The sequence below is a fragment of the Chiloscyllium punctatum genome, chromosome 25 (assembly GCF_047496795.1).
Source record: "Chiloscyllium punctatum isolate Juve2018m chromosome 25, sChiPun1.3, whole genome shotgun sequence".
Lineage (NCBI taxonomy): Eukaryota > Metazoa > Chordata > Chondrichthyes > Orectolobiformes > Hemiscylliidae > Chiloscyllium > Chiloscyllium punctatum.
The window spans coordinates 25,317,288-25,339,493 of NC_092763.1; the positions used below are offsets into that span (position 1 = coordinate 25,317,288).

Sequence of the window (22,206 nt, forward strand, 5' to 3'; positions counted from 1 at the left end):
GTTTAGGGTCATAGCTACCATATTTGAGGATAATCATATTCTTTTCCTTTCACAGACACAGACACAAGCACAGACACACGCCCCTCAATCACCTTCCTGCATTCTACCTGAGCCCTCCCAAGGGGGTGGTTCTCAACTGCTGTTTGTGAGGCTCAAGTGTTGTAATGGATCAAGTGAATTGAGGGTTGGTTAAAGCCCAAACCCAGGGCCTTGCTGTTGAAGATGCTCCTCTGTGTTGAAGGACTTTAATCGGATATGGAAGCTGTATGCCTGCTAGTCTACTTGCTTTACAAGCAACTTTGAGCAAATGTAACATGTTGCACACGGAACCTGTATTCTACCAGAAGATGCTGAGGAAATAGTTTAGTTCAGGAATGACAAGGCAGATTGGTCACAAAACATGTGGGTCCTGTAGTATATCAGAAGATGTGGATGCTACTACTGAGATAGCCGACCACGTGCAGGTAATATGACCAGCCACAGAAACCTGAGCTTTGAGTTTTGCACTTTGAGTAGCAACTAGACTCACTATTATGCATCTGCAGGGCTGAGAGTAAGACTGGATAGCATGTTGAGAGAGGTAGTCAAACTGCAGGCTAGGAACTTGCAGACAGAAGGGACATGGGAGACTATCAAACAGACCAAGAGAATCAGGAAGAGAACCCTGAAGTTCCACTTGCTAATTGGCTTTCTCATTTGGATATTGGTGAGGGCATTAGTTCCTTGTATGAGTGCAGTCAGAGCCAAGGACTGAGCACCATGGGTGATTCAGCTGGACAAGAGAAGAGATTGATAGAGGATTCATTAGTTAAGGGGACTGGCATTTCTGTGTTACCTCCCTGGTACCAGGATCAACTATGTCCTGATTGACTGCAGGACATTCTTCGAGGAGAGGCTGAACTGCCAGAGGTCATGGTGTATATGACTTGGGTAAGAAAAGTAGGTTTCAGGGAGCTGGAAATAAGATTGAAAAGCAGGCGCCCTAAAGCAGTAAATGTAATGATTGCTGACAGTCTTGTCTGAGAGTGAGCATAGAAATAGGAACATTGAGCTTGTGGGTGGAGAATCTCATGGACGAAGTAGGGCATGGAAAAAACTAACATCTTTTCAGGGAGATTCACTAGTGCTGCTGGGGGTTTCCTGCTCATTGGCATGGGAATCTGAGAAAGAGCACAGGCTTGATCTTTTAAAAAACCGGTCAAAAATTGGAAAAACCGAAGGCAAACAAGGATAGAAAACAGGTAGCAATGGCAAGCACCAAACAGTACCAGAATAAAGAATACATTTTTAAAAAGTCAGAATTGCAGCTCCTGCATCTGAATGCTTGCTGTGCAGCAGTCACAAAAAAGGTTAACAATTTCCCTGCACTATTTAAGGTAAATGGGTCTGATTTAACTGCTCTAACAGAGATATGGACTCACAGTGCCTAAATTCAGGAGGTGAATACCCTAGGATGTTTGGGATATTTATGAAGGACAGGCAAAAAGGAGGTGGCAGAAACGTCTGATAAGAGATGAAACCAGTACATTAGTAAGACAGCATCTTATGCCAAAGGAGCAATATGTAAAATCAATTTGGGTGGAGCCATGAAACAGCAAAGTGGTAGCAAACGTTGGTGGGAGTTGTTTATCGGCCACCAGAACACACAAGATTATAAGATATAGGAGCAGAATTAGGCCATTAGGCCCATGAGGACTGCTCCACTAGTTGACCATGGCTGATATGTTTCTCAACTTGATTGGCCTGACTACTCCCTGTAACCTTTAATCCCCTGAATAATCAAGAACTTATCTCCAAATAAATACACTTAATATCTTGCCCGTCTTTGGCTAAAGAAACTCCAAAGGCTGTTTGTGCTTCAGATTTCCAAAATCTACATGTCTATTCTTCCTACCAAAAAGCATAACCTAACTCTCCCACATTATATTCCATCTGTCACTCTCCTAGCCTCTCCAAGTGCTTGTGTAGCCTCCCCACCTCGCCATCAGTCCCTGTTCCTCCACCTTTGTGTCATCTGCAAACTTAGCAAAAATGTCCTTTTGTCCAGATCGTTAATGTAAGAAAAGCTGTGGTCTCAACACCGACCCTTACAGAACTCCACTAGTCACCAGTTGCCATCCAAAAAAGACCTCTTTCTCCCCACTCTCTGCATTCTGCCAGTCAGCCAGTATTCTATCTATGTTAGTACCTTGCCCCTAACATCATGGGCTTTTATCTTACTCAGCAGCTTCCTGTGCAGAGACTTTTAAAGGCTCATCAAAGGCCTTCTCAAAATCCAAATAGCTCATGTCCACTGGCACTCTTTAATCTAAATTGTTCATCTGAGCTCTTCAAAGAATTCATAGATTTATCAGACATGATTCCTCTTGATGAAACCGTGCTGACTCAGCCCTATTTTACCATGCACTTCCAAGTACTCTGCAATCTCATTCTTAATAATGGACTCAAAATCTTACCAAGGGCTTAGGTCAGGCTACCCAGCCTATAGTTTCCTGTCTTCTGCCTCCTTCCCTTCTTAAAAATGACTGTTTAAATGTAACCATTTTCCAATTGTCTTGGACCCACCCTGACTCCAGTCAATCCTGAAATATCACTACCATTACCTGTATAATCTTTACAGCTATAGCTTTCAGAACTCTGGGGTGTTGTCCAGCGGTTTGGGTGATTTATCCACCTTCAGGTCTTTCAGCTTCCCTAGTACCTTGCCCTTAGGGATAACCACTATACTGACCACTGCGCTCTGACTGTCTTGAAGTTCTGGCATCCTGCTGGTGTCTTTCACCATGAAGACTAAAATAAAGAACCTACTCAGCTCTTCCAGCATTTCTTTGTTCCCCATGATGGCTTCTCCTTGTTTTCACGCAATCCAATGTCAACGTTTTCCTCGCTCACCTTTTCTACAACAAAGAAATTTCTGGAATCTTCTTTTATATTCCTGGTTAGCTTATCCTCAAAGTTCATCTTTTCTCCCTCTCTCTCATCTCCCCACTCCACTTATTACTTTTTCAGTTGTCTTTTGCTGGTTATTAAAGTTTTTACAATTCTCTGGCTTCCTGCTCATTTTCATCACATTGTATGCTTTTCCTTTTACTTTTATACTGTCCCCATCTTCTCTTGTCAACAACAGTTGCCTCATTCACCTCTTACTATGTTTCTTCTTCCTTGGGATTAATCTCTGCTATGTCTTCCAAATTACTCACAGAAACTCCTGCCATTGCTGCTCCAATCTCTTCCTTGCTTCAACTCCCCTTCTAATTAACTGTGGCCAGCACCTCCATTATGTCTATGTAGTTACCTTTACTCAATTGCAATAACGTTATATCTGATTCCAGCTTCTCCCAGTGAAACCGCAGTGTAAATTCTATAATATTATGTTCACTGGCCCTGAGAGGTTCCTTCACCTTAATCTCCCTAATCAAGTCTGCCTCATTATTCATCACCAGATCCAGATCTGCCTGTTCTCAGGTGGGTTTTAACACAAGTTGCTCTAAAACAAACCATCACAAAGACCTTGTCCAAAGTCCTTTTTGTGGGATCCACTGCAACCTGATTTTCCCAGTCCACTTTCATATTGAAGTTCCACATGTTACGTGTAATAGTGCCTTCCTTACATGTCTTTTATATCTTCTCATTTATTTTCTGCTGCACACCCTAATTTCTACTATGGGGCCTGTGTGTAACTTCTTCACAGCTCCTTTTCCTTTGCAGTTCCTCAACTCTACATACATGGCTGATGGTGCATTTGATTTAATAATAATCTGGAATAAAACCATTGAAACCATGAAACCACTGTCGGCTGTCCGGAAAAACAAACATCTGGTTCATTCATGTTCTTCAGGAAAGGAAATTCACCATCCTTATCTGGTCTAGCCTACATGTGACTCCAGACCCACAGCAACTTGGTTGACTCTGCGGGATGGGCAATAAATGCTGGGCCAGCCAGCGACACACACATCCGGATGAGTAAAAGGATAAAAATTCTATGCCACCTGACTCTATATAATTTTTTGTTGTTGATTAATTTTAATTCCTTACTAACAATGTAACTCTGATCCCATTGTCTGTCAAGGAAAAAGTGAGGACTGCAGATGCTGGGGGATCAGAGTCGAGAATGGGGTGCTGAAAAAGCACAGCAGGTCAGGCAGCATTTAAAAGAGCCTGATGAAGGGCTTATGCCCAAAACGTCAATTCTCCTGCTCCTCGGATGCTGCCTGACCTGTGCTTTTCCACCCCCCATTGTATGTCTACCAGACCATTTGATAATACGTGTATCCTTGGATATTTAGCTTACAGCTCTTATCTCTTTGCATCCACATCTCTGTGCTGCCCACAACATTGTACCTGCAAATTTCAATCCTAACTATGAGCTCATTGAATTTGTATTATCTATTGCACACATTTATGTACAACATCCTCGATCTTGCAATGATTACACCCTTCTCAAAGGTATTCCTTTACGTGTCTGAAGTTAGATTCTTGACTCTCTCCATACTCTCTGTCCTATTACTTATTCTATAAACTTTAAGAACCTTTCCTAAGCTCTCTCAACCGCTGAGAGAAGCAGATGGTGTTTAATTTAGATAACTGTGAGATGCTGCATTTTGGAAAGGCAAATCAGGGCAGGACTTATACACTTAATGGTAAGTTTCTGGGGAGTGTTGCCAAACAGAGACCTTGGGTGTATGTTCATAGTTCCTTGGAAGTGGAGTCGCAGATGGAAAGGGTAGTGAAAAAGGCATTTGCTAAGCTTGCCTTTATTGGTCTGTGTATTGAGTATAGGTGTTGGGAGGTCATGTTGCAGCTGTACAGGATATTGTTTAGGCCACTTTTGGAATAATGTGTGCAATTCTGGTCTCCCTGCTATAGGAAAGATATTGTGAAACTGTAAAGGGTTCAGAAAAGATTTACAAGGATGTTGCCAGGTTTGGAGGGTTTGAGTGTAGGGAGAAGCTGATTAGACTGTGGCTATTTTCCCTGGAGCATCAGAGGCTGAAGGGTAACCTTATAAAGGTTTATAAAATCATGAAGGGTATGGATAGGGTGACTAGCTAAGGTATTTTCTCCAAGGTAGAGAAATCCAAAACTAGAGGCATAGGTTAAGGGTGAGAAGGGAAAGATTTAAATGGGATCTAAGGGGCAATGTTTTCATGAAGACTGTGGTACATGTATGGAATGAGCCGCCAGAGTGGGTGGTGGAAGCTGGTACTGTTACAACATTTAAACAGCATCTGGATGGGAATATGATTAGGAATGGTTTAGAGGAATATGGGCCAAATGCTGGCAAGTGGGAACTAGATTAATTTTGGATAACTAGTTGGCATGGACTTGTTGGACCAGAGGATCTGTTTCCATGTTGTATATGTCTATGACACTATCACAAATTGAAACTTCTTGCGACCACCTGATTTATCCTTTCCTTGAGGATCCTTACCCAGGTCAGTTCAGATGCAGGCTGAACCGATGGTGCCATTCCTTTCTGTTGAAATACTGATGCTAGGGCCTCATCAAAATGGAACCCTCTTACACGGGACAGCACAATGGCTGAGTGGCTAGCACTACTACCTCACAGCATTAGGGACCTGGGCTCCATTCCAGTCTGCCTGTATGGAATTTGCATATTCTCCCCATGTCTGCATGGGTTTCCTCCCACAATCCAAAGATGTGCAGGTTATTAACCAAGCTAAGTTGCCCATCATGTTCAGTAGATTAGGTCATTAGTCAGGGTAAATATAGAGTATAGGGTAGAGGGAATGGGTCTGGGTAGGTTACTCTTCAGAGGATTGGTATAGACTTGTTGGGCTGAAGGGCCTGTTTCCACACTGTAGGGAGTCTATGATACTCACACCATTCCTTTAGCCACATGCTTGCTTCCCTAATTTTCTTTACTTTATGCAAATTTCCACAAGGTTTGGGTAATAATCCAGAGATTACCTGCCTCAATTTTAGTCACACCCTCCTGTTGCTGACCACTGGCCAAATTTGAAATACTTAATTTATAGGGTGTGACTGTTTCCAGAAACATAGGTAAATCTCCCTCTCCCTGATGTGTTACAGTGATCACAGCTCACACTTCAGCTCATCAACTCTGAATACCAAACTGTAATGATAATATTGGGCATGTAGTTAATCATGAAATTATCGATTCATATAACACGGTAATACAATAATAATAGGCAGTTTTAAATTACACATAGACTGGGTGAATCCAAACAGCTGTATTGCTAATGAGGATGGACTCTGACAGTATGCAGAGGCAGTATATTGAGGAAGCAACCCGGAGTCAGGCTATTTTGGACAAATGCTGCATCATGTGTAAAGGCTAATTAATAGTCTTGCTAAAAATGAGCCTTTTGGAAATAGTGAACCTAAAATGACTCTTCAGATTGACTCAGTCTCAACTGCAGCTGTCACCACTCTCCGTGAATTCTCTGTAAGATCATCCAATGCAGCACTCAGCAGCTTAAAGGCTGTAAGGAACGATGACCCTGCTCTAAAGATGGAACCATTGTCTGGGATTCTGCCAAGGGCATTCTCAACTGCTGATATGTTGTTGGTACTGAGTCCCTCTCTTATTCTTATTATATCGGGAGTTATATCCCCGCCCCCCCACCGCCAGCGGAGCTCTCACCACTGCTTTTTTCCATAGGTTTTCCTGTAATGTTGGCCAGTCTTTGAAGAGAGACATTGTCGAGACCTAGGTAATCACGGAATTTTTAAATTGCTTTAATCAGTATCACAATGTCACATCAAAAGGAGAATCCAGCACTGCCCCGAATACCCCTCAAACTATTGCCAACATCCAAATTTGTTTCCTTAGCTTTGCCCCTTTTCTTCTCCACAATCTTCAAGTTTAAGTTTGGAAGGGCCAGTACATACACACTTTTTTTCACATTTGAAAGATCATCTTCAAGAGCTTTATTTCGCAGATTAAAATCAAACCAATCCAGATCGAAATTTGATATCAGGACCACACTGGGTGATGGGATCCCTACTTCTTCCAGCTTCTGGCCCAGTCATTCCTGATCTTTTCCAGTGTTTTCTCTTCACTGAATCTTCCTCCTCCCCTTTTCATTGAATTGAGATCATTATCAATTTTAGATCGAACGAAGTGGAATTTTTTTCCCCAGCTGTTTAATCTCTCTGGCAGTTTTGCATCATTTTCTGTGAATCGACAGGTTGAGACAATGATGAAGGAATCATCTATTTTAAAATTCATTTCCTCCAGTTATCTATCAGCTGGCATTTTGTTGTTCCAATTCCTGGCAGGTCCCAGAAACAAACATGAAGCAGGTTGGGTTGTCTGAATCTGATTGGCTTCATTGTGGTTTCTGTGGGTTCAGTTTCAGCTGTTGCTTCATCATTGCCCCATAGTCCTCGCATCGAACATATAACATAGAACATTACAACACAGTACAGGCCCTACCACCCTCAATGTTGCACCGACCTGTGAAACCAATCTGAAGCTCATCTCAACTACATTATTATTCCAGTTTCATTTATATGTTTAGCCTATGACCATTTAAATGCCCTTAAAATTGGCGAGTCTACTACCATTGCAGGCAGTGCGTCCCACACTCCAACTACTCTCTGAGTAAAGAAACTACCTCTGACATCGGTCCTCTGTCTATCACCTTTCAAGTGAAAGCTATGTACTCTAATGCTAACCATCACAATCTGAGGAAAAAGCTTCTCATTGTCCGTCCTATCTAATCCTCTGATTATCTTATATGTCTCAATTAAGTCACCTCTCAACCTTCTTCTCTCTAACGAAAACCTCAAGTCCCTCAGCCTTTCCTTGTAAAACCTTCCTTCCATACCAGGCAACATCCTAGTCAATCTCCTCCTGAACCCTTTCCAAAGGGCGTCACGGTGGCACAGTGGTTAGCACTGTTACCTCACAGCACCAGAGACCTGGGTTCAATTCCTACCTCAGGTGACTGACTGTGTGGAGTTTGCACATTCTCCCTGTGTCTGCTTTCTTTGGGTGCTCCGGTTTCCTCTCACAGTCCAAAAATGTGCAGGTTAGGTGAAGGGGTAAATGTAGGGGATTGGGTTGCGCTTCGGTGGGCCGGTGTGGACTTGTTGGGCTGAAGGGCCTGTTTCCACACTGTAGGGAATTTAATCTAATCTAATCAAAGCTTCCACATTCTTCCTATAATGCGGTGATCAGAACTGTATGCAATACTCCAAGTGCAGCCGCACTAGAGTTTTGTACAGCTGCAGCATGACCTCATGATTCTGAAACTCAATCCCTCTGCCTTCTTAACAGCCTATCAACTTAGGTGGCAACTTTCAGGGATCTATATACATTGACCCCGAGATCTCTCTACTCATCTATACTGCCAAGAATCTTACCCTTAGCCCAGTACTCTGCATTCCTGTTACTCTTTCCAAAGTGAATCACCTCACACTTTTCTGAATTAAACTATACTTGCTACCTCTCAGCCCAGATTTGCAGCTTATCTTTGTGCCTCTGTCACCTACAACCATCTTCGGCACTATCCACAAGTCTGCCAACCTTAGTGCCATCCTCAAATTTACTAATGTATCCTTCTACGTCCTCATCCAGGTCATTTATAAAAATGACAAACAGCAGTGGACCCAAAACAGATCCTTGCAGTACACCACTAATAATTAAATTCCAGGATGAACACTTCCCATCAATCACCACCCTCTGTCTTCCCTCAGCTAGCTATGTTTTGATCCACTTCACTAAATCACCCTCAATCCCATGCCTCTGTATTTTGTGCAATAGCCAACCATGAGGAATCTTATCAAACCCCTTACTGAAATCCACGTACACCACATCCACCGCTTTACCCTCATTTACCTGTTTGGTCACCTTCTCAAAGAACTCAACAAGGTTTGTGAGGCATGACCTACTCTTCACAAATTCTGGATTAGTAAACCGTGTGACTATCTCTAATCAACTTATTCCCTTCTAGATGATGATAAATCCTCTTATAACCTTTTCCAACTCCTTACCCACAACCGAAGTAAGGCTCACTGGTCTATAATTACCAGGGTTGTCTCTACTCCACTTCTTGAAAAAGGAAACAACATTTGCGATCCTTCAATCTTCTGGCATTATTCCTGTAGACAATGACGACATGAAGATCAAAGCCAAAGGCTCCGCAATCTCTGCATTGATGAAAGTAGATTTCCCTGCCCCAGAGTCTCCCGTCACTGCAACATTCAGCTCTGTGATGTCCAGCTCATCCAACTTCTTCTGTATCAGTGATATCACCTCTGTGACACCATGTTTTGCAGAAGAAGTCTTCAGTTCATTAATTTCAGCGAGACTGATCCATCTGATCTCTGAAACATTTTATACGTTTTCTACCAGAAAATAATATTTCAGCAGCAAGCTGTCACTTTGTCAAAACATTCCTTCATACTCACATCAAATTAATAAGTGATGAAGCACAATAACTGTTGTTATATAACAGATTGTCGCCGGTAATGCATATACCGCATTGTCCAAATCATAAGGTGAATGATCAGTTGGATTGTCTGTTCTTGACTAGGCAAAAGTGAGACTGCAGATGCTGGAAATCAGAGTCTAGATTAGAGTGGTGTGTGGAAAAGCATAGCAGGTCAGGCAGCATCTGAGGAGCAGGAAAATCAACATTCCGGGCAAAAGCCCTTCTCTTGTCTGTTCTTGAAGCTAATCGGCCTTCCTTTGACACTTTAAATCTGGGTCCTGAACTACCACAGCAGAGGATGTGCATTGATTGTTTCTCATATGAGTAGTGACTGCCCCTCATTTACTAATCCAAGTCCTCCCCGTTAAAACTCTTGATGCATCTCCATGTAGTCTTTCCTCAGTCTGTCTAAACTGTACCAAGTGGATGTCTCTCTAGTGTTTTTTGCAAGAAGCAGTGGAATGATGGGAAAGTGAGGGTTGGACAAAGCTGAAACTGAGGGCCCATGTTTCTGAGATTGCTCCCCCTATGCTGAAGGGCTGAAGAAGTGGCGAGGTTAAATGGAGGTAGTGGAGCTGGAGAATTGCCAGTACCCACTCATTACAAGTGATGCCACTGAGCAAGGGGCATGTGTTACAATGACAGGCTGTGTTCGAACAGGAGACACAATACGAGGAGTTTCTTGACCAACCTGGAGCTGGCTCCTCCCATCCTCCTTCTGTGTCTCTCACTGCTTTCCCCATCTGACTGCCCAGTGATTCCAGAGAGCCCTCCTCAGAAAGGGGGGAGGGGCCAGAGGGCCGTAGCTCCTCCCACGATGTCACTTCTTTGTCTTTGGTTGTGTTCGGTTTTCTCCTGTTAGAGGGAAGTAGAGAGAGTGAGTAGCAGCACTTTATTCACCATCAGAAAAAGTACAAGACAGGTGTGAGGAACCCCCGTCCTTAATCAGAGTGAGGATAGGGACAAGAAACTAGAAAATACATCCCAGAGTTTTTTCCATTGTGTAGAGAGAAGGTCACATAAAGCTTTGAGCCTGATATGACTTTTTCAGAAGAAGGATCTCTTCCAAAGAAGAGTCACACTCACCTTGAAATGGTACCTTTGTTCAAAGTTTGGGAGAAGATTTGTAGTTCGGGTGCTCGTTGTTGTGGTTCTGTTCGTTGAGCTGGGAATTTGTGTTGCAGACGTTTCGTCCCCTGTCTAGGTGACATCCTCAGTGCTTGAGAGCCTCCTGTGAAGCGCTTCTGTGATCTTTCCTCCGGCATTTGTAGTGATTTGAATCTGCCGCTTCCGGTTGTCAGTTCCAGCTGTCCGTTGCAGTGGCCGGTATATTGGGTCCAGGTCGATGTGCTTATTGATTGAATCTGTGGATGAGTGCCATGCCTCTAGGAATTCCCTGGCTGTTCTCTGTTTGGCTTGTCCTATAATAGTAGTGTTGTCCCAGTCAAACTCATGTTGTTTGTCATCTGCATGTGTGGCTACTAAGGATAGCTGGTCGTGTTGTTTCGTGGCTAGTTGGTGTTCATGGATGCGGATCATTAGCTGTCTTCATGTTTGTCCTATGTAGTGTTTTGTGCAGTCCTTGCATGGGATTTTGTACACTACATTGTTTTTGCACATGCTGGGTATCGGGTCCTTCGTCCTGGTGAGTTGTTGTCTGAGAGTGGCTGTTGGTTTGTGTGCTGTTATGAGTCCTAGTGGTCACTGTAGTCTGGCTGTCAATTCGGAAATGCTCTTGATGTATGATAGTGTGGCTAGTCCTTTGGGTTGTGGCATGTCCTTGTTCCGTTGTCTTTCCCTTAGGCATCTGTTGATGAAATTGAGCGGGTATCCATTTTTGGTGAATACATTGTATACGTGTTCTTCTTCCTCTTTTTGCAGTTCTGGTGTGCTGCAGAGTGTTGTGGCCCTTTTGAACAGTGTCTTGATGCAACTTCTTTTGTGTGTTTTGGGGGTGGTTGCTTTCCTAGTTCAGGACTTGGTCCGTGTGTGTGGCTTTCCTGTAAACCTTTGTGGTGAATTCTCCATTAGGTTTTTTCTGTACCATCACGTCTAGGAATAGAAGTTGGTTGTCCTTTTCTTCCTCTCTAGTGAATCGGATTCCTCTGAGTGTGGCGTTGATGATCCAGTGTGTGTTCTCTATTTTTGTGTTTTTAATGATTACAAAGGTGTCATCCACATTTCTGACCCAGAGTTTGGGTTGAATTTGCGGTAAGACTGTTTGTTCTAATCTTTGCATTATCGCTTCTGCTATGAGTCCAGAGATGGGTGAGCCCATGGGTGTGCTGTTGATTTATTCATATATTTGGCTGTTGAATGTGAAGTGTGTTGTGAGGCACAAGTCCAGTAGTTTGAGTATGCCATCTTTGTTGATAGGTTCACTGTCCTGTTGTCTGTTCTGTAGGTCCAGCAGGTTGGCTATTGTTTCTCTGGCTAGGGTTTTGTCAATAGAGGTGAACAGTGCCGTTACATCGAATGAGACCATAGTTTCTTCCTTGTCTATGTGTAGCTGTATGATGTGGGAGCTGGCGGATCCCATTGTGAACGGCAGTGACCACATCTGCAGCAAGTGTTGGTTGCTGGAAGAACTCCGGCTCAGAGTTGATGATCTGGAATCTGAGCTTCAAACACTGCGGCACATCCGGGAGGGGGAGAGTTACCTGGACACTTTGTTTCAGGAGGCAGTCACACCTGGGAGATTAAGTAATTCACATTCAGTTAGTGATCAGGGACATCAGAGTGTGACTGTAAGTGAGGCAGGTAGGGGGAACGTGAGTTCAGGAGTGCAGGAGCCTCAGCCCTTGACCTTGTCCAACAGGTACGAGATTCTTGCTCCCTGTTTGGATGAGGAAAAGGGCTCTGGACAGGATGAGCCAACTGACCACGGCACCATGATGCAGAAGGCCATTCAAGGGGGGGGAGTTAATAGACAAGTAGTAGTTATAGGGGATTCTATAATTAGGGAGACAGATAGTATCCTATGCAAGCTGGATTGGGAGTCTTGCATGGTGTGTTGCCTGCCCGGTGCCAGGGTGCGGGACATCTCCGACCGGCTTGAAATGATATTGGAGCAGGAGAGGGAGGATCCAGTTGTTGTGGTCCACGTTGGGACTAACAACATAGGCAAAGCTACGGTGGAGGACCTGTTTGGGGAGTACGAAGCACTAGGAAGGAAATTGAAGTACAGGTCCTCAAGGGTCATAATTTCCGGATTACTGCCCGAGCCACGTGCCAATCGGCATAGGGACAAGAAAATTAGGCAAGTAAACACGTGGCTAAGGGATTGGTGTGAGAAAGAGGGATTCCATTTCATGGGGCATTGGCATCAGTTTTGGAACCTGGGGGATCTGTACCGTCGGGACGGTCTCCACCTGAACCGATCTGGTACCAATGTTCTAGCGAAGAGGATAAATAGGGTGGTCAGTAGGACTTTAAACTTCAGAGTTGGGGGGAAAAGAAAGTGAAAGTGACAGGGAGTATGGAGTTAAATGGAAAGATAAGCAGCAGGATAGCATGTGTCCAGGTGGATTTAAAATTGAGGCAGACTGGAAATGCAGAAAAAAGCAAGGATAACTTAGGACATCATATGACTTCCAATATCTCTAATGATAAGAAAGTTAGCATTAAGGCACTTTACCTAAATGCTCGTAGCATTCATAACAAAGCAGATGAACTAATGGCACAGATCATAGTGAATGATTATGATGTGGTAGGCATCACAGAGACTTGGTTACAGGGGGGTCAGGACTGGCAGTTAAACTTCCAAGGATTTTAAACTTATCGAAAAGACAAGGAGGTCAGCAGAGGGGGTGGGGTTGCCTTGTTAGTTAAGAACAAAATTAAATCTATGGCACTGAATGACATAGTGTCAGATGATGTGGAGTCTGTGTGGGTGGAATTGAGGAACCACAAAGGCAAAAAAAACCATAATTGGAGTTGTGTACAGACTGAATCCTCCCACTTACTCCAGACCAAAGGGGTAGCCATGGGCACATGTATGGGCCCCAGCTATGCCTGTCTCTTTGTTGGCTATGTAGAGCAGTTGATCTTCCATAATTACACCAGCACCACTCCCCACCTCTTCCTCCGCTACATTGATGACTGCATTGGCGCTACCTCATGCTCCCGTGAGGAGGTTGAGCAATTCATCAACTTCACCAACACATTCCACCCTGACCTTAAATTTACCTGGACCATCTCTGACACCTCCCTCCCCTTCCTGGACATCTCCATCTCCATTAATGACGACCGAATTGACACTGACATTTTTTACAAACCCACCGACTCCCACAGCTACCTGGATTACACCTCTTCCCACCCTACCTCTTGCAAAAATGCCATCTCGTATTCCCAATTCCTCCGCCTCCGCCGGATCTGCTCCCAGGAGGACCAGTTCCACCACAGAACACACCAGATAGCCTCCTTCTGTAGAGACTGCAATTTCCCTTCCCACGTGATTAAAGATGCCCTCCAATGCATCTCATCCACATCGCACACCTCCGCCCTCAGACCCCACCCCTCCAACTGTAACAAGGACAGAACGCCCCTGGTGCTCACCTTCCACCCTACCAACCTTCGCATAAACCAAATCATCCGCCGACATTTCCGCCACCTCCAAACAGACCCCACCACCAGGGATATATTTCCCTCCCCACCCCTTTCTGCCTTCCGCAAAGACCGTTCCCTCCGTGACTACCTGGTCAGGTCCACGCCCCCAAACAACCCACCCTCCAATCCTGGCACTTTCCCCTGCCACCGCAGGAACTGTAAAACCTGCGCCCACACCTCCTCCCTCACCTCTATCCAAGGCCCTAAAGGAGCCTTCCACATCCATCAAAGTTTTACTTGCATATCCACTAATATCATTTATTGTATCCGTTGCTCCCGATGTGGTCTCCTCTACATTGGGGAGACTGGGCGCCTCCTAGCAGAGCGCTTTAGGGAACATCTCCGGGACACCCGCACCAATCAACCACACCGCCCCGTGGCCCAACATTTCAACTCCCCCTCCCACTCTGCCGAGGACATGGAGGTCCTGGGCCTCCTTCACCGCCGCTCCCTCACAACCAGACGCCTGGAGGAAGAACGCCTCATCTTCCGTTTCGGAACACTTCAACCCCAGGGCATCAATGTGGACTTCAACAGTTTCCTCATTTCCCCTTCCCCCACCTCACCCTAGTTCTAAACGTCCAGCTCAGTAACTGTCCCCATGACTTGTCCGGATTTTTCCTACCTGCCTATCTTCTTTTCCACCTATCCACTCCACCTTCTCCTCCCTGACCTATCACCTTCATCCCCTCCCCCACTCACCCATTGTACTCGATGCTACTCTCTCCCCATCCCCACCCTCCTCTAGCTTATCTCTCCAAGGTTCAGGCTCACTGCCTTTATTCCTGATGAAGGGCTTTTGCCCGAAACGTCGATTTCGAAGCCACTTGGATGCTGCCTGAACTGCTGTGCTCTTCCAGCACCACTAATCCAGAATCTGGTTTCCAGCATCTGCAGTCATTGTTTTTACCTCCTAACAGTGGTCAGGACCAGGGACGCAAGATATACCGGGAAATAGAGAAGGCATGTCAGAAAGGCAAGGTCACAGTGATCATGGGGGACTTCAATATGCAGGTGGACTGGGTAAATAATGTTGCCAGTGGATTCAAAGAAAGGGAATTCATGGAATGCTTACAGGATGGCTTTTTGGAACAGCTTGTCATGGAGCCCACAAGGGAGCAGGCTATTCTGGACCAGACTTGCAATGAACCAGACTTTATAAAAGACTATATTAAAGTAAGGGAACCCTTAGGAAGCAGTGATCATAATATGGTAGAGTTCAGTCTGGAGTTTGAAAGAGAGATGGAAAAATCGAATGTAATGGTGTTACAGTTAAATAAAGGTAATTATGAGGGCATGAGAGAGGAACTGACGAAAATAGACTGGAAGCAGAGGCTAGTGGGGAAGACAGTAGCGCAAAAATGGCAGGAGTTTATGGGTATAATTGAGGACACTGTACAGAGGTTCATCCCCAAGAAAAGAAAAATTATCCAGGGAGGGATTAGACAGCCATGGCTGACAAAGGAAGTCAGGAAATGTATTAAAGAAAAAGAGAGATCCTATAAAGTGGCCAAGAGCACTGGGAACTCAGAAGATTGGGAAGGCTACAAAAACAAACAGAGGATAACAAAGAGAGTAATAAAAAAGGAGAGGATCAAATATGAATGTAGGCTAGCCAGTAATATTAGAAATGATAGTAAAAGCTTCTTTCAATACATGAGAAACAAACGACAGGCAAAAGTAGACATTGGGCCACTTCAAACTGATGCTGGAAGCCTAGTGATAGGAGATAAGGAAATAGCAGGAGAACTTAACAAGTACTTTGCGTCAGTTTTCACAGTGGAAGACATGAGTAATATCCCAACAATTAAAGGGAGTCAGGATGCTGAGTTGAGTATGGTTGCCATTACAAAAGAGATAGTGCTAGAAAAGCTAAAAAGTCTTAAAATTGATAAATCTCCTGACACCGATGGGATACATCCTAGAGTTCTGAGAGAGGTGGCTGATGAAATAGCGGAGGCATTGGTTGAGACCTTTCAAGAGTCACTGGAGTCAGGGAAAGTCCCGGATGATTGGAAGATCGCTGTTGTAACCCCCTTGTTCAAGAAAGGATCAAGACAAAAGATGGAAAATCATAGGCCAATTAGCCTAACCTCAGTTGTTGGTAAAATTCTAGAATCCATCATTAAGGATGAAGTTTCTAAATTCTTAGAAGAGTAGAGTCTGATTAGAACAAGTCAACATGGATTTAGTAAGGGGAGGTCATGCCTGACAAACCTGTTGGTATTCTTTGAAGAGGTGAAAAGTAAGTTAGACGAGGGAAGCCCAGTGGATGTGGTCTATCTAGACTTCCAAAAGGCCTTTCTTAAGGTGCCACACGGGAGGCTATTGAGCAAGGTGAGGGCCCATGGTGTTCGAGGTGAGCTACTGGCATGGATTGAGGATTGGCTGTCTGACAGAAGGCAGAGAGTTGGGATAAGAGGTTCTTTTTCGAAATGGCAGCCGGTGACGAGCGGTGTCTGCAGGGTTCAGTGTTGGGGCCATAGCTGTTCGCATTATATATTAATGATCTGGATGAAGGGACTGGGAGCATTCTAGTGAAGTTTGCAGATGATACGAAGTTAGGTGGACAGGCAGGTAGTACTGAGGAAGTGGGGAGGCTGCAGAAGGATCTAGACAGTTTGGGAGAGTGGTCCAGGAAATGGCTGATGGAATTCAACGTGAACAAACGCGAGGTCTTGCACTTTGACAAAAAGAATAAAAGCACAGACTACTTTCTAAACGGTGAGAAAATTTGTAAAGCCAAAGTACAAAGGGATCTGGGAGTGCTAGTCGAGAATTCTCTAAAGGTCAACATGCAGGTTGAGTCCGTGATTAAGAAAGCGAATGCAATGTTGTCACTTATCTCAAGAGGGTTGGAATATAAAAGCAGCGATGTGCTACTGAGACTTTATAAAGCTCTGTTTAGGCCCCATTTGGAGTACTGTGTCCAGTTTTGGTCCCCACACCTCAGGAAGGACATACTGGCACTGGAACGTGTCCAGCGGAGATTCACATGGATGATCCCTGGAATGGTTGGTCTAACATATGAGGAACGGTTGAGGATCCTGGGATTGTATTCATTGGAGTTTAGAAGATTTAGGGGAGACTTAATAGAGACGTACAAGATAATACATGGCTTGGAAATGGTGGACATTGGGAAATTGTTTCCGTTAGGTGAGGAGACTAGGACCTGTGGACACAGCCTTAGAATTAGCGGGGGTAAATTCAGAACAGAAATGCGGAGACATTTCTTCAGCCAGAGAGTGTTGGGCCTGTGGAATTCATTGCCGCAGAGTGCAGTGGAGGCCGGGACGCTAAATGTCTTCAAGGCAGAGATTGATAGATTCTTGTTGTCTCGAGGAATTAAGGGCTGCGGGGAGAATGCGGGTAAGCGGAGTTGAAATGCCCATCAGCCATGATTGAATGGCGGAGTGGACTCGATGGGCCGAATGGCCTTACTTCCACTCCTATGTCTTATGGTCTTATGGTCTATATTTCTGATGATGTCCAAGAATTCCTGTGTTGACTGCATAGAGTGTCTGGATCCGCTGATCAGGTGTTTCAGTTTCTGCTGTAGTTCTTTAGCCAGTTTGTGTGATGGTGTCCCTGGTAGTGATACTATGGGTCTGAGCTGTGGGGTGGGATCAAACTTTCTCTTTTGGTAGGTGTTAGTATCTGCAAGTAGTTGTTGCGCTTTCTGGATGTACTTTGCTTTGTCCTGGATGACCGTCATTCTGCCTTTGTCTGCTGGTAGTATGATTATGTTCTTATCGTTTCTTAGTGTTTTTAGTGCTTCCCTCTCCTTGGTGTTGAGGTTATGTGTTTGTCTTTTCCTTGTTATCAGGGGTACGATACTTTGTTTCACTGTTTGTTGTGTCTCTTCTGTCAGTCCATTGTTTCTGAGTGTGCATTCAAGTCTGCTGTCTTGGCATCCCTGTGGTTGTAGTTGAGTCCCTTGGCCAGTATTGTTTTTTCCGTGTCTGTGAGCTGTCTGTGGGAGAGGTTTCTAACCCAGGAGTGTGTTGTGGTGTCCTCTCTGTTGTGTGTTAGTTTGGCCATTTTTTCTTTTAGTGCCGCTTTTTTGCGGTGTGTGGTCCTGTTCTGTCCTATGGTGACGGCCTGTTCTATGGTCCGGGTCCATTCCTGATTGGTGGTTTTTGAAATTAACGATTTTTGGTGCGCAATTTCTTTTCTGTATTTGTGAAATCTGTTGTGAATGTCTGTAATCATTATCTGGATCATCCTGAATCCATTCTGTCTGGCTGTGTCCCTGGCTTGTGAGTTGTTGACTGGTGGCCTGTATCTGACACATGGTGGAAGGATTAGATTCTTTCAGCATTCATGCAGGAACCGGAGTTGTTCGTATGTGGCGCTTAGGCAGTTGGCACAGGATTCCCATTTCCTAGCTTCCAGCCTAATTCCCTGAGCTCCTGAATGACCTCCTCACCCCTCTTCCTACCTGTGTCGTTGGTGCCAATGTGCACCACGACTTCTGGCTGCACACCCTCCCCCTTAAAAAATCTGAAGACACGGTCCGAGACGTCTCGGACCCTGGCACCCGGGAGGCAACAAACCACCCGAGAGTCTCGCCCATGTCCACAGAACCGCCTGTCTGTCCCTCTAACTATAGAGTCTCCTATAACTAGCGGTCTCCTCCTCTCCCCCTTTCCCTTCTGGGCCTCAGAACCGGACCTCATGCCAGAGACCCGGTCACTGCAGCTTACCCCTGCTAGGCTGTTCCCCCCCAACAGTATCCAAAGTGGTATACTTATTGTTGAGGGGAACGACCACAGGGGATCCCTGCACTGCCTGCTTCCTCCCCTTCCCACCTCTAACTGTTACCCAGCTACCTCTGTTCTCTGGTGTAACTATGTCCCTGTAGTTTCTATCTATCACCCTCTCAGCCTCTCGAATAATTCTCAGTTCATCCAACTCCAGCTCCAGTTCCCTAACGCGGTCTGTGAGGAGCTGGAGCTGGCCGCACTTCCTGCAGATGAAGTCGGCAGGAGCATCGGTGGTCACCCCTACCTCAAACATCCTGCAGGAGGAACATTCCACTGCCTGCACTGCCATAACTCTACACTTAGTCTCCAAAACAAGAACACTAAGTAGCTTACCTGTTCAGCCGACTGAGTCCTTTTTTTTAGGTTAGAGGAGGAGGGAGGGTGGGAGATACTACACGTGTAGTGTCTCGGGTTCCTTCTCCACTCAAACTTCTTACCTTCCCAGAAGCCTCTGTTGATGACTTTTCTTTTTAATACACGGTGACTTTGTAAAATTTAAATACAGTGATTTGTTTGTTACTTGGTTCACTGTTTTGTCTCTGTATGTTCCTTTCTTTGCTTCTGTTTAACTCTGCTTTTAAATCATTGAGAATGCTAACATGTTTTGCTGAGTGTAAGTCTCTGTATTTAAGAAAGGAAAGGGACTGTTGTAGCAGGTTACAGCCACTAGACAAGGGTTTGCGGAGAGTAAGGCTTTAGCTTCAGCCTGAGGAAACATAATGGCAGTGCCAACCAACCAGTACGTACAGGTAAGCTTCCTTAGGTTAGGAAATCTCTCTTTATTGCTACAACAGTGCTAGGGGCAACAGGGGTCAGCCACAGGGATGGGGTATTACTATGTGACACCAATGTCTTCCCAACGTTGGATTGCTCACTCAGGGATTTTGAATGAGAGATCGCTCCCCTCCATGATGTCAGAAGAACAGGAAGAAGATGAAGAAAAAGAAAAAGAGGATGAAAGAAGACAAAAAGGGTTAGGAAAGAACGCTGCCTATATCACTGATGCTTGGTACATGTCCTGTCTGAACTGACGACATATATCACCCTCCGCAGAGAGTAATCTGCACACCTTGTCTCTCATGAAGTAGCAATCCCTGTTCTAATAAATATACAGCTCTCAACATTTCATCAAAACACTACTCCTGCAGTTTGTTTCTCTTGTACAATTATCAGTTTAACCCACAACTACTCAAACCAACTAACAATATTTAGAAATTAATGTTCTGAACACATCCAGAACAGGAACTGCATTGAAGACTGAGAGAAGGGAAAGCACTCGAAGCAATCTTTAAGACTGAATTGTGATTTCGTTTAAACCTGTTGAAAGTAAATCTCCCTCATTATTTCACTGACTCAGCCTCCACAGCCCCCAGTTTGTTGGTTGATCCTTGGTCCTTACCTGTGCTGCTTCCTTGAAGGACAGTCTATCAGTGAAGTTCTCCCACTGTCAGCACCTTAATGCAGAGTGACTGCTCCTGCTGCTTCACTCTCTCACACCAGGGACTCTGAGCAACTGGGCAAAGAATAAAAACTGTTATACGGTTTACTATACACTGGCCAATGAGATTCACACATAGTGGATGTTTGCTTGTTGTTTGGTAGAATATAGTTTGTGAGTCTAAATGGTGTTTTTTTCCTTCCTTTATTCTGAGCATCATCCTCATTTTTAACTGTACTGGCAACTCCCTTTGCCAAGCAGAGGACTATAGTTGTCCTTAAGGACACTTCATTTAAAATAACAGAAGCTTTTCATTGCACAGGTATAGTTTCCCACCGCTTTGTAGGTGAAGATATCAATTCTGTAAGACCATAAGAGAGAGGAGCAGAATTAGGCCATTCAGCCCAATGGCTCTGCAGTCAATCATGATGAAATGCTTCAAAAACCCACTCCCCTGCCTTCTCCCTGGTTCTGTTGCTTTGGGGATCATTTGAATCTCTCAGGGTAGGTGAGCTGTTTCTGTGCAGGCAGCAGGCTGAAACGTTAGGAAATACTGGCACATCAATGTCAACCTTTACCCCAGATACACTCATTCACATCTGTGAAACCAACATGGTGAGACTATCATTAGCTGCTGTTTAAACTGGATTAAACTGTTTCTAAGATTAATTCTATGTAAGGGCTTCCTGTTATTCGCAAAGGAAAATGAATCAAAAGCAATTAGAATTGATTGGCTGGAATAAATACAAATAATTTTGCTTCATTTTCTTAATTTTTTTTTACGTGAATGATACGAGCATGTGCTTTTGAAGATACAATTTTGAACTTTACTTTTCCTGGCTGGATTTTATAAACAATACCATGTCCTCCCAAACTTTGATCTAAATTTAAGTTCTATGATTCTAATAAAATAGTTTTTTTTTAGCAATGACCCCTGCCTAACTCCTCTCTCTCTGAATTATGCTTTTCTCTGATGTTCTCCATTCATCTCTGCTGCTTTTTCTCCTGTACTGATTTGATGTGGAGTTTATTAACCTTTTTAGTCAGTTTAAACCAATCCCACAGCTCTGGTTAAGTAATGAACTTTTCTGATATTCAATGACACATCACATTAAACTTCTGAAGGTCCTGTAACTCGATGAGTTTGGGTTGGATTGGGAAGGGCTGTCAGCTCTGTATGGTTGGGTCAGGTCAGAATCTGTGCGGTTCGGTGTGGGCAGCAGAGGGATACCGGTGGCATTGTGCCAGGGTTGAAATAGGGTTCAGTTTAACAGTTGCCTTGAGTTTGGTGTAGCTTGTTCATCCACTAGCTTTTTATGAGTCCTAGAGCTGTACCGAACAGAAACAGACCCTTCAGTTCAACTCATCCATGCTGACCAGATATCCCAAATTAAACTAGTCCCATTTACCAGCATTTTGTTCATGTCTATCTAAATCCATCTTATTCATATACCCATCTAATAAATCTTGTAATTGTACCAGCCTCCACCAGTTCCTCTGGCAGCTTAGTCTATACATACACCACCCTCTGCATGAAAACGTTTGCCCTGAGGTCCCTTTTAAATCTTTTCTTTCTCACCTTAAACCTATGCCCTCTAGTTTGGGACTGCAGTATTCTGGGGAAAAGACTTTGGCTGTCCAACATACTCTTTCCCCCATGACTTTATAAACTTCTCTAAGGTCGCCTCTCAGCCTCTGATGTTTCAGGAAAAATAGCCTCAACGATTGAGTCTGTACCTATAGGACAAACCCTCCAACCCTGGCAACACCCATGTGAATCTTTTCTGAACCTTTTCAAGTTTAACAATACCTTTTCTATAGCAGGGAGGGCAGAACTGAATGCAGTATTCCAAAAGCAACCTAACCAATGTCCTGTACAGCTGAAACACGGCCTGCCAACGGCTATACTCAATATACTAAGCTAACTAAGTCAGAGCACTCCAATCTAATTATAAAGGGATATTTTTCA

At 44.4% G+C, this 22,206-nt stretch overlaps 1 protein-coding gene and 1 pseudogene across 1 annotated transcript in view; both read right to left on the minus strand.

Moving 5' to 3' along the window:
* trmt2b (tRNA methyltransferase 2 homolog B) overlaps positions 1-10,782 on the minus strand; it is a 56,899-nt gene extending 46,117 nt beyond the window's left edge. Inside the window, exons 1-2 of the mRNA XM_072594859.1 lie at positions 10,512-10,782; positions 10,117-10,280 (exon numbers count right to left, since the gene is read on the minus strand). The gene's annotated coding sequence lies outside the window, so the exon portion shown is untranslated. The remainder of the gene's footprint in view (positions 1-10,116; positions 10,281-10,511) is intronic.
* Positions 5,426-9,077, minus strand: LOC140495770 (interferon-inducible GTPase 5-like; annotated as a pseudogene).
* Positions 10,783-22,206: the final 11,424 nt, after the last annotated feature.